The sequence below is a fragment of the Orycteropus afer genome, unplaced genomic scaffold, assembly GCF_000298275.1.
Source record: "Orycteropus afer afer isolate SDZICR_OR568_19922 unplaced genomic scaffold, OryAfe1.0 scaffold00666, whole genome shotgun sequence".
In the NCBI taxonomy this organism is placed as follows: Eukaryota; Metazoa; Chordata; class Mammalia; order Tubulidentata; family Orycteropodidae; genus Orycteropus; species Orycteropus afer.
Genome location: NW_006922253.1, coordinates 838879 through 849496, shown reverse-complemented (window position 1 = coordinate 849496; position 10618 = coordinate 838879).

Sequence of the window (10618 nt, the reverse complement as noted above, 5' to 3'; positions counted from 1 at the left end):
TTTTTTTCTTCTTTCTTAAAAGAGAAATAATAAATTCATATGACCTTTATGGTTTTTATGAAGCTGAAACAAGTTAATAATTAGTTAAATTATTGGCTGCAAGAACCCCATACCTAGAATAAAAATGCATATTTTCATTATCCTTGTCAATATGAAGGTTTCAGGATATATTTTAATTTTTCATAGCAATATCAATTCTTTTTTTTATCTTCTCATAAAAAAGCTAACTTCTATTAAAATATGAAATTCATTTGCTGCGGCTGAAGTCATATCAGCACTGTGGATGGCAAGAGTTTTTTTTTTATAATGATCAGAACCTAGAACTGACAGTTCTAAACATCTTAAACTAAAAAATGTAAACTGAATCAAGTATATGGAATAGCATCAATTCAGGAGGCTCATGATGAGAAGTATGTAGGAATACCGTAGGTTCTTGGTTATGAAAAGTATGGGAAGAAAAGCAAAGGAATGTGGGCAGTTGGATGAGAACAATAAAATCAAAGCTGATAAGGCACATGCTACATTAGGAAAGCAGATCAATATGAAACCCCTAGATGAGCCAGACTCAAAAACTTGCCATAGAAAACTGGAAAAGTAATTTGTCCTCATAGCTGAAGGCCATAAAATCCAAGTTACAGGTGTGGATATTTTCTGTTGGCAAGGTAGAAAATTTGAAGGAATAAAAACATAACAGTACCTTCTAATAAGATTTATTCAGAACCTAATAAGAAAAAGCACTCAGAATTGTTTAATGAAATTTAGCCTTCTTCTTTTTTTTTAGCTAAATTTTGTCTAATTGAACTTTGAGTTTTGTATATAGAAATGCCTATATTTTTCACAATACAAGAGTGTTACTGAAAAGATCAGTCTCTATTCTCTGCACTTAGATATTCAGTAAAAAGAATTCATGTGGATTCATTGTAAACCACCAAAGTAACCTGTTGCCATAAAGAATGGTGAACCCATGTGGTCCAAGTAAGGTTTGCTCCCCAGGGATTTCTTGGTTTAATCTTCATGGAAGCAGTTTGTCAGGTCTTTCATCAACAGTGCTATTAGGTGTGTTAAAACCATCATCCCTAATCTGAGTAGACAAGTGCAAATCATATGTACCACTTAGGAAATTAAATTCACTGTTCCCCCAACAAAATAAAGACCGACATTGCAGCCCTTCCAAATATGATTGATATGTTGCTTCAGACTTGTCATTTCTTTTTTAAAGAAGGACCAGAAGTGCTCACTCTCAACCCATTTCTGTGGTAGGCAAAAAAATACAGGGAGCCCAGAGAAGTGGATTATAGTCCTGTCTATGCAACTAAGATGACAGTTGACCTTGGTCAAGTTATTTCTTATCTAAGCCTGAATATCATTGTTTCTATTGAGGAGGATCAAAATTAATTTTTTCCTCTCACCTTTAACATTGTTGTTGTTGTTGTTATGTGCCATCGAGTCGGACGCGACTGATAGGGACTCCTCTTGGTTTCTGAGGCAGTATCACTACGGAAGTAGATTGCCCCATCTTCCTCCTGAGGAGTGGCTGGTGGGTTTGAACCGCCAGCCATTAGCAGTCAAGTGCCTTAGGCACTATGCTGCCAGAGCTCCTTCCCTTTAATGTTTGTTGTTGTTGTTGTTATTTGCCGTCAAGTCAGCCCTGACTCATAGCGACCCCTCCTTGGGTTTCCGAGGCAGTATCACTATAGAAGTAGGATTGCCCAACCTTCCTTCCGAGGAGTGGCTGGTGGGTTTGAACCGTCAGCCTTCTGGTGAGCAGTCAAGTGCCTTAGGCACTATGGTACCAGAGCTCTTTAAAAAATTGTTGTTGTTGTTGTTGTTATGTGCCGTCGAGTCGCCCCGACTCAGCGACCCCTCCTTGGGTTTCCGAGGCAGTATCACTACGGAAGTAGGATTGCCCAACCTTAAATTATTTAGTGGTTGTTAAACTTTAAATTAAAAGTAGCATACAAAATGGTAAAATCAAAGCAATTTGTATTGTTATATTTGTTTGAGTTTTGATGGTGGAGATGGTTAAATCATATATAATAAAATACAGACTGGGACTTAACAAAGGGCTTTTTCTGAAATTCTTTAAGTGGATCCCCACAGGCTTTTGTTGAAATGTGTATTCTATCTCTCTAAACAGGGAAGAAAGACATTAATTCTCTCTATTCCCCATTCTTTCTCTCTTCTCCCTCTTTTTAGCCTTTTGTCATCCCTTGAAAAGACAAAGTGGTCATTGAAAAAGTGTGATGAGTCATAAATATAATAAAATGGTTACTATGATTTTATAATCTAATGGGTAGGATGCTCACCCTGGCTTTCAAGCAGTCCACTTCTGAGCCAGAATCTTACTTTCACTTTTCCTCCCAGGCTTCTGACAATCAGTGCTCCAGCCAAGACTGACACTTGCCATTCTGCATTAATAATAATCCCAAACCAAGTCATTCAGTGACTTTTTTTGTTTTACATCTGACAGCAGCTGGACACCCTTTCCTCTGCTACAATATAAATGTTCCATTACTAACTATGGAAAGACTACCTGGTCTAAATATCAGTTCCTCCAAGAAGTCTTTCTGTATTTCTCCAAATAATTCTCTTGCTAACAGCCTTTCACAATTCAAAAATAAATATTTGCTTGTCGAATCATGTAATCCCTGCATATATTCTTCTCTTAATTTTATGTAATATCTTTAGTTTATTGATTTTATAATAGCTCACGAGTTAAGTAAAGCAAGTTGGTTTGTTTTGTTTTGTGCACTTTGGGTTAAGCTGGGAGACAGCATTTAACAGAAGGCATTTAGAGTTGATCCAGGACCAAATCAAAGTGTTTTTTTCTCCATAGCTTCTCTCTCTGATACTTTACTTCTTGCTGCCATGACAAATACCAGACTGCAGCCATCTAGGTAGAGCCAACACAAAGCTTAGAAATGATAAACAGTAAAGAAGAAATCCACAAATATGTTCAAGGTTGGAAACTCCAGGCTGGGTCAAACAAAGAGATCACCATTTGATGTATATATATGGAAAAAAAAAAAAATAGTGCAGAAAGGGTAAAGAGGTTAGAGTTAACGCAAAGTGTCAAATCAAAAAGGTAAAAATATCACGGTGCTGAAAAGACAGAGAAGGAGAAAGGAATGCAGTGAGGGTGTTAGGAAAAATATATAGAGCAAGAAAGGGTGAGCAGAGAATCATGTTAGAGATTTATGAGTTCATTCCCAGATTATACTAAAGAAATTTTCTTCTCCTAATAAGAAATATCATTCAGATTTGTTTAATGAAATTTAGCTATCTCTAGTCTAATTGAACTTTGAACTCTTCTATAATAAAGCCCTATCTTCTTTCACATGCCGGAGTCTTATTGTAGATACCAGTCTTTCTCTTTCCTGAACTTCCAGTGTAAACAACAAAACAGATTCAATGCAATCATGTCAATTACAAAATATGGCGAGCCCATGTGTTACAGAGTAGCACTGCCTCACAGGGTTTTCTTGGCTGTAATGTTCATAGAAGCAGTTCACAAGATCATCCTTCTGTGGTGTCACTGGGCGTGTTTAAACCACCAACCTTCAGACAAGTGCGAACCATGTACACCACCCAAGTATCTGGATTCATCATCACACCAACAAAATAAGCACTCATGCTACAATCATTCCAAATATGACCCATAAGTGGCTTCAGACTTGCCACTGCCTTTCTTAAAGAAGAATAAGTGCTCACTCTCCACTCCTCTCTGTGGGAAGCAAAAAATATAGGGACCCTAGAGAGGTGTTTTGTAGTGTTTTCTATGCAACTAAGATGTCAATTGACTTTGGCCAAGTTAATTAACTTTTAAGCCAGAATATCACTTTTTCTGTTTAAGAGCTCAAGAATAAAATCTTCCCCATAACTTTAACATCAGTTTCACAAGATATTTCTTAGGCATTACATTTTAAATAAAAATCTCATACAATTTGGTGAAATAAAAATAATATGCAATGCTATACTTGTTCAAGTTTTGATTGTGAGAATGGTTAATGCATACATGACAAAAATGCACACTGACATTTCATAAATGGCTATTTGTAGAATTCATTAAGTATTTCCTCATAGGCTTTCATTGAGATGTATTTCTATTTCGGTGAACAAGGAAGAAGGACATAAATTATTGATTCCATTTTCTCCACATTATTTCTCTCTTCTCCCTCTTTTTAGCCTCTTACCATCCCTTGGGGAGCTCTGGTAGCATAGTGGCTAAGACACTTGCCTGCTAACCAGACGGCTGGCGGTTCAAACCCACCAGCCACTCCTCAGAAGGAAGGTTGGGTAATCCTCCTCCCGTAGTGATAACTGCCTCGGAACCCAAGGAGGGGTCGCTATGAGTTGGGTTTGATTCGACGGCACATAACAACAACAACAGCAACCATCCCTTGAGAAGAAAAACTGGCAATTTGAAAACTGAGTAGAGTCATAAATATAATAAAATGATTACTGTGGTTTTCAAGTCTAATGGATGGGATGCTCACCATGGGTCTCAAGCCCTCTAGTTCTGTGCCAGAATTGTATTTTTCTCTTTTATTCCCAGGTTTTCTGCCAGTGTATATTCCAAAAAAAGACCTTGAAACTTACTCATCAGTATTTTCAGTCTTATTCTTTGTGTTTTTCAAACAGACAGCAGCTGAGCACCCTTTCCTCTGCTACACCCTTAACTTTCCATTTCTACCTGTGAGAGAGTGCCCAGTCCACATGTCTGCTCCTCTAAGAAACTTATCTGTATTTTCTCAAATAACTCTCTTGCTATAAACCTTCCACTGTTCTGAAATAAGTATTTTCTTTATGTAACTTGTAATCACTGATTATATTCTAATCTTATTTTTGATTAAACACCGTTTGTTCATTGATTTCATAATATCTCATGAGTTAAGTAAGGAAAGTTTTTTTTATACACTTTGGGTTAAGCTGGGAGGCATAGTTCAGAGGGAGCAGACAGAGTGGTTCTAAAACCCAAGCCTAGGTCTTTGGGCTCCATGGAATTCTTTCTCTAACACTTTGCTCCATGTTGCTATGATAAAAATGAACCTCCATCCATCCTGGTAAAGCCAACACAAAGTCCAGAAATGATAAACAGTAAAGAAGAAAGCCACTGACATGTTTGTGGATGGAAAATCCTCTGTGGGTCAAACAAGGAAATGATCATTTTATGTATCTATTTGAAAAACAATGGTGAAGAAGGTGTAAAGGGGTTAGAGATAATGGAAGGAGTCAGGTCAAAGGGAAAAAAATAAGTGATGGAGGATAAGAAAAAGAAGAAGATTTGCATGGTGATGAGAAAGCAAACCTATAGAGCAAGCAAAGTAAGCAAAGAACCATGTTAGAGATGAAATAGTTTATCCCAGGGTTTTACTACAGAGTTTTCTTCACCCTTTCCATGTCCCATATTATCCTTTTTTTTCAACTCCTGATTAAGTTGTATTTTCTGTCCCTTAGCAAGGGTAGCAGTGGTTCCTGAAATCATAATATTTGTATTCATTTATGCATCCCTATACTTTTCCTGAGTTTAAATCTTACAAATAGAGAGACTAGAGGGAGAATACCCTTTCATGTTAGGGTTAATGTCAAGGAATACTGTGCTTCTCCCCCTTTTATGATCAAAATTGTTCTCAGAAGCAGGGATCTATCAAACAGAGGAAAGTGAGTTCTGAGGGGCCCTGAAACTTCAGAATCTTCCTATCATTGTGATAAATATGTTCCTGGAACGTGAGGTCTCTTAGGAGACAGAACTAGATGACAGCAACTGTGCTAAAAAATGGGGCAGCACTAGAAAATTATACAGAAGCAGGCCTGAAATAGGAGATAAGAGAAAGGAAACACTTAACTCATGCTTGAAAACTTACCTTATTGCTTGTAAGCAAAGAGATGATATTCCACAAAAAGCTCATCATTTCCTCTTTTTAAATTCTGCTTTTCTTTGAAAACTAATCATGTGCAGTGCATTGGAGCATGCAAACTTCTTGAGATAGAGTCTGTCTGACTTTCTATTGCAGAAGCTCTGGGAAGAGAGTATGTCCCAGATATCCAGCACTGCCTAGAAAAATTAAATTAGACTCTACAAAATGAGTCTGTAATGTTAGTAAAACTTTTTAAAGCTTCTCATTTCTGCTCTTAAAATTTTCTGGAATAAATGTTTTCCCACAGTTCTATGCTAGAAACTCCTCTAAAGACAATTCTACTACTCCCATAATCTTCCCAGGCAGGACATATGAATTAAATATGTCTTCTTCTTCCACCTGATATTTATAGGGTTTTCATTCAATTCACAAATGCCTAGAAGTGCATTTCAGGCTCCAGAGGGCAACTTCACTGCTCCCCATTCATCCTTAAGAGGACTTTCTCAATGAGTTATTTGGCATAGTTAATACAGAAATACAGCAAACCATGGGGCAATTAATCCCAGACAATGTCGTCAGCAGCCAGATTTTGTCCTCAGAGCCCTCCTCCAATCCTCCTATATGCTTAGGTACAACTAGCATTTCAATTACCAAATGCTCATGTGGCCACATTTCTGACCCCACTCCACCTACACATCCTGCTGTAAAGAAGAAGCACACTTTCAAACACACATGGAGATAGAGATCACGAATAATTCCAAAGGCTTTGTCCAAGAAGTGAAAGTCTTTCCAAATGTTAGGCAAAGCTTTGAGTCAGGTACAGGACCAGATATATTTGAAACAATTGAATTATCTGGCTTCATAATGTTGTTTATGCAACTTTGTTGTTATTGTTAGCTGTTGTTGAGTCATCTCTGACGCATATTGATACTATGTACAATAGGTTGAAAACACTATCAGATTCTGAGCACAATTCTTTCTATTCTTGTGCTCATTGTTGTAGCCACTATGTCAATCCATCTCATTGAGTGTCTTCCCCTTTTCTCATTGACACTTCACTCTGCCAAGCATGATATCCTGCTCTAGGGAATGGTCCCTTCTGACAACATGACTTAAGATGAAGCCTGGCTATTCTTGCTTCTAAGGAGCATTCTGGTTGCACCTCTTCCTGGAAAATGTGTTAGTTCTTCTGGTATTTTCAATATTTTTCACCAACACCACAATTCAATGATACCAGCTTTTCTTGGGCCTTCCTTATTCATTGTCCAACAGCCACATGCATATGGGATAATTAAAAAATTCTATGTGACTCTAGGCAAGTAATTAACTTAAGGACTCTGGTGGAAAAATAGTTCAAAGCATTTGTCAGCAGTGTGATCCTGCCCACCATTGTACAGGAGAAAGATGAAGCAGTTGATTTCTGTAAAGACTTACAGGCTTGCAAACCTTTTGAGAGGGTTCTACTGTGTCTGATAGAGTCTCTATGAGACTAAATCTAGTCCAAGGAAACACAGATACATTTTCAATGGTGCTGTAGATGATTTAAACAGAAACTTAAAACATTCTCATTAAAAAACACATACAAAAAATGTATTAGAGGCCTTAAGTTTGATATACATTCAAGTAGTTCAATGAACTTCAAACAGAACAGACATCAGAACAAAATCACCGGGACATATGATAAGCAAACTCACTGAAACCAAAGACAAAGAAAGAATCTTGGAAGCAGCACAGGAAAAATGAAAAGTTACCTACAAAGTATGACCAATAAGACTAGGCTCTATTTTACCAACAGAAATCATACAGGCAAGAAGGCAACGGGATGACATATATAGCACCCTGAAAGGAAAAAATTAAATTGCCTGCCAAAAGTTAAACACTCAGCAAAATTGCCCCTCAAATATGATGGCAAAATTATGAGCCTATGTATAGAAAACCCAAGAAACTAAGCAATAAATCAACTGAAACTAATTGAAAGATTTTGCATAGTTGCAAGATACATGATCAACATACAAAAATCATTTAGAGTTCTCTATATCAACAAAGAGATCTCTCAAAAGGAAATAAGGAAAGCAATAGCATTTGCAATAGGTACCAAAAAATATATAAAATATTTGGGAATAAATCTTACCAAGGATACAAAAAAAAAAAATGCTATACAAAGAAAAATACAAAACACCAGTACAAGAAACTATAACAGATTTATGTAAATGGAAGAATGTACCATGTTCATGGATAGGAAGACTGAGCATGATGAAAATATCAATACTACCCAAAGCAATCTATAGATTCAATGCAATCCAAAGCTAGATTTCATCAGCATTCCTTTAGAACATGGAAAAACTAATAACTAATTTTATGGGCAGTAAAGAGAGCTTGGATAAGCAAAGCACTACTAAAGAATAAAAACAAAGTAGGACATCTCACACTTCCTTATTTCAAAACCTACTATACAGCCACTGTAATAAAAACAGCCTTGTATTGGTACAAAGACTGATATATAGACTAGTGGAACAGAATTGAGAACCCAGAAATAGCTCCATCCAACTATGTGCAGCTGATCTTTGACAAAGGGCTGAAATCCATAAAATGGAGAAGAGACAATCTCTTTAACCAATAGTGCTGGGAAAAGTGGATATCCATTACAGAAAAATGAGATAAGATTAATATCTCATACAACAAACAAAAAATAAGCCAAGATGGATCAAAGACTTCAATGAAAAATCTAAAACTATAACATTCATCAAAGAAAATATATGGGTAATCTTAGGAGCACTAATATATGACATAAATAGACTACTAAAGACAACTAAAATGAACAAACAGAAGAAGATAAGTTAGATGAAAGTGACCTTCTAAAAATTAAATTCTTATTCACATCAAAAAACTTCAAAAGAGCAAAAAGAGAACTTGCAGGTTGGGAAAAAACATTCAGCAACAATATATCTGACCATGGACTTATGTCTAAAATTTATAGAAAATTCTAATACCTCAACATCAAAAAGACAAGCAATCCAATTGAAAATCGCAGAAGACTTAAACATACACTTCAGCTAAGAAGACATTCAGATGACCAACAAACACATGAAGAAATGCTAACAATCATCAGCCACTAGAGAGATTCAAATCAAAACAATGGAATGCCTTCCCACCCCAGCAACTAAAACAAAGTTCAACAAGGCAGAAAATCACAAATGCTGGTAAAGCTGTGGAGAGATTGAGATCCTCACACACGGCTAGTGAAAGTGTGAAATGATAAAACCACTGTGAAAGCTGGTATGGCAATTCCTTAAACAGTTGTAAATATAAATACCATTTGATTCAGTAATCCCATTACTAGGTAAATATCCTAAAAAAGTGAAAGACAAGACACAAGTGGATCTAAGCATGCCCATGTTTGTTGCAGCACTATTCAGAATAGTAAAGACATAGAAATAACCTAAGTGTTCATCAGCAGAGGAATGGATAATCAAACTATGGTACATACACACAGTAGAATACTATGCAGCTCTAAGGAATGTTGTAGAGTCCATGAAATACCTCATAACTTGATGAATTTGGAGGTCACTATGCTGAATGAAATAAGTCAATCACAGGGGAAGAAGTAAATGATCAGATATAGATAAACAAAAAGGAATGCACTCATGACTGTATATAAATGTGGCAAATGATATTTCTACATACATTTTTGTATGTGCTATAAGTATGTCCATATATATAATAGAAAACAGGGGGAAAAGTTATGATAACTTCTCAGTCAGAGCCAAAAACCTTGAGGGAGTGAATTGCTGGGCTTCCAGGGTCAGGACCAAGATAGCAGGACATATCAAGCTGAACTGGCATAACATACTACATAAAAGTGAGCCACAGGGATCCAGGTGAGGGGAGGGAACCCAGGCATGCCCAAAAGCAGCAGGGCAGGAAAACGGGAGAGAGGAGAGGAGTAGGCCTGGGGACTGGGACAGATGAGGAGTCAGCTGCAGGGATCCAGGTGAGGAAAGGGAACCTAGGCATGCCCAAAGAGGCAGGGCAGGAGAGCAGGAGAAAGGGGAAGAAAAGGCCCAGGAACTGGAACAGACGAGGAGTCAGCTGCAGGGATCCAGGTGAAGAGAGAGAACTCAGGCCACACCCCAAAGCAGCAGGGCAGGAGAAAGGGAGAGAGGATAGGAATAGGCCAGGGGACCGGGACAGATAAGGAGTCAGCTGCAGGCATCCAGGTGAGGAGAGGGAACCCAGACATGCCCAAAGCAGCAGGGTGGGAGAGTGGGAGAAAAGAGAGGAATAGGTCCGGGGACTGGGACAGACAAGGAATGAGCTGCAGGGATCCAGGTGAGGAGAGGGAACCCAGGCATGCCCAAAGCAGAGAGCGGAGGAATGGGAGAGAAGAGAGGAATAGGCCTAGGGACCAGGACAGAGTGAGGAATCAGCTGCAGGGAACCAGGAAAGGGTGTTAGGAGAGATTTCCAACAAGGAGACAAACTTGTCTGTTGGTTTGTCCTACTCTGGTGACATGTTGATGTGAGTCTTGAGACTGAGCCACTGGTGTTTCAAACCCAGCAGGTTGCACATGGTACACAGGTATCAGCCCAGCTACAGACTGAAACAGACTAGGAAGAAGGAAGAGGCCATCCACTTCTCAAATAATTGGCCAGGGAAAACATTATGAATAGCAAAGAAACACTGATACTATTACTGCACAGCATTATGAATAGTCCAGATAGGTTAGAAGGCTCTCAAAATAGGACTGGGAAAGAGCTTCA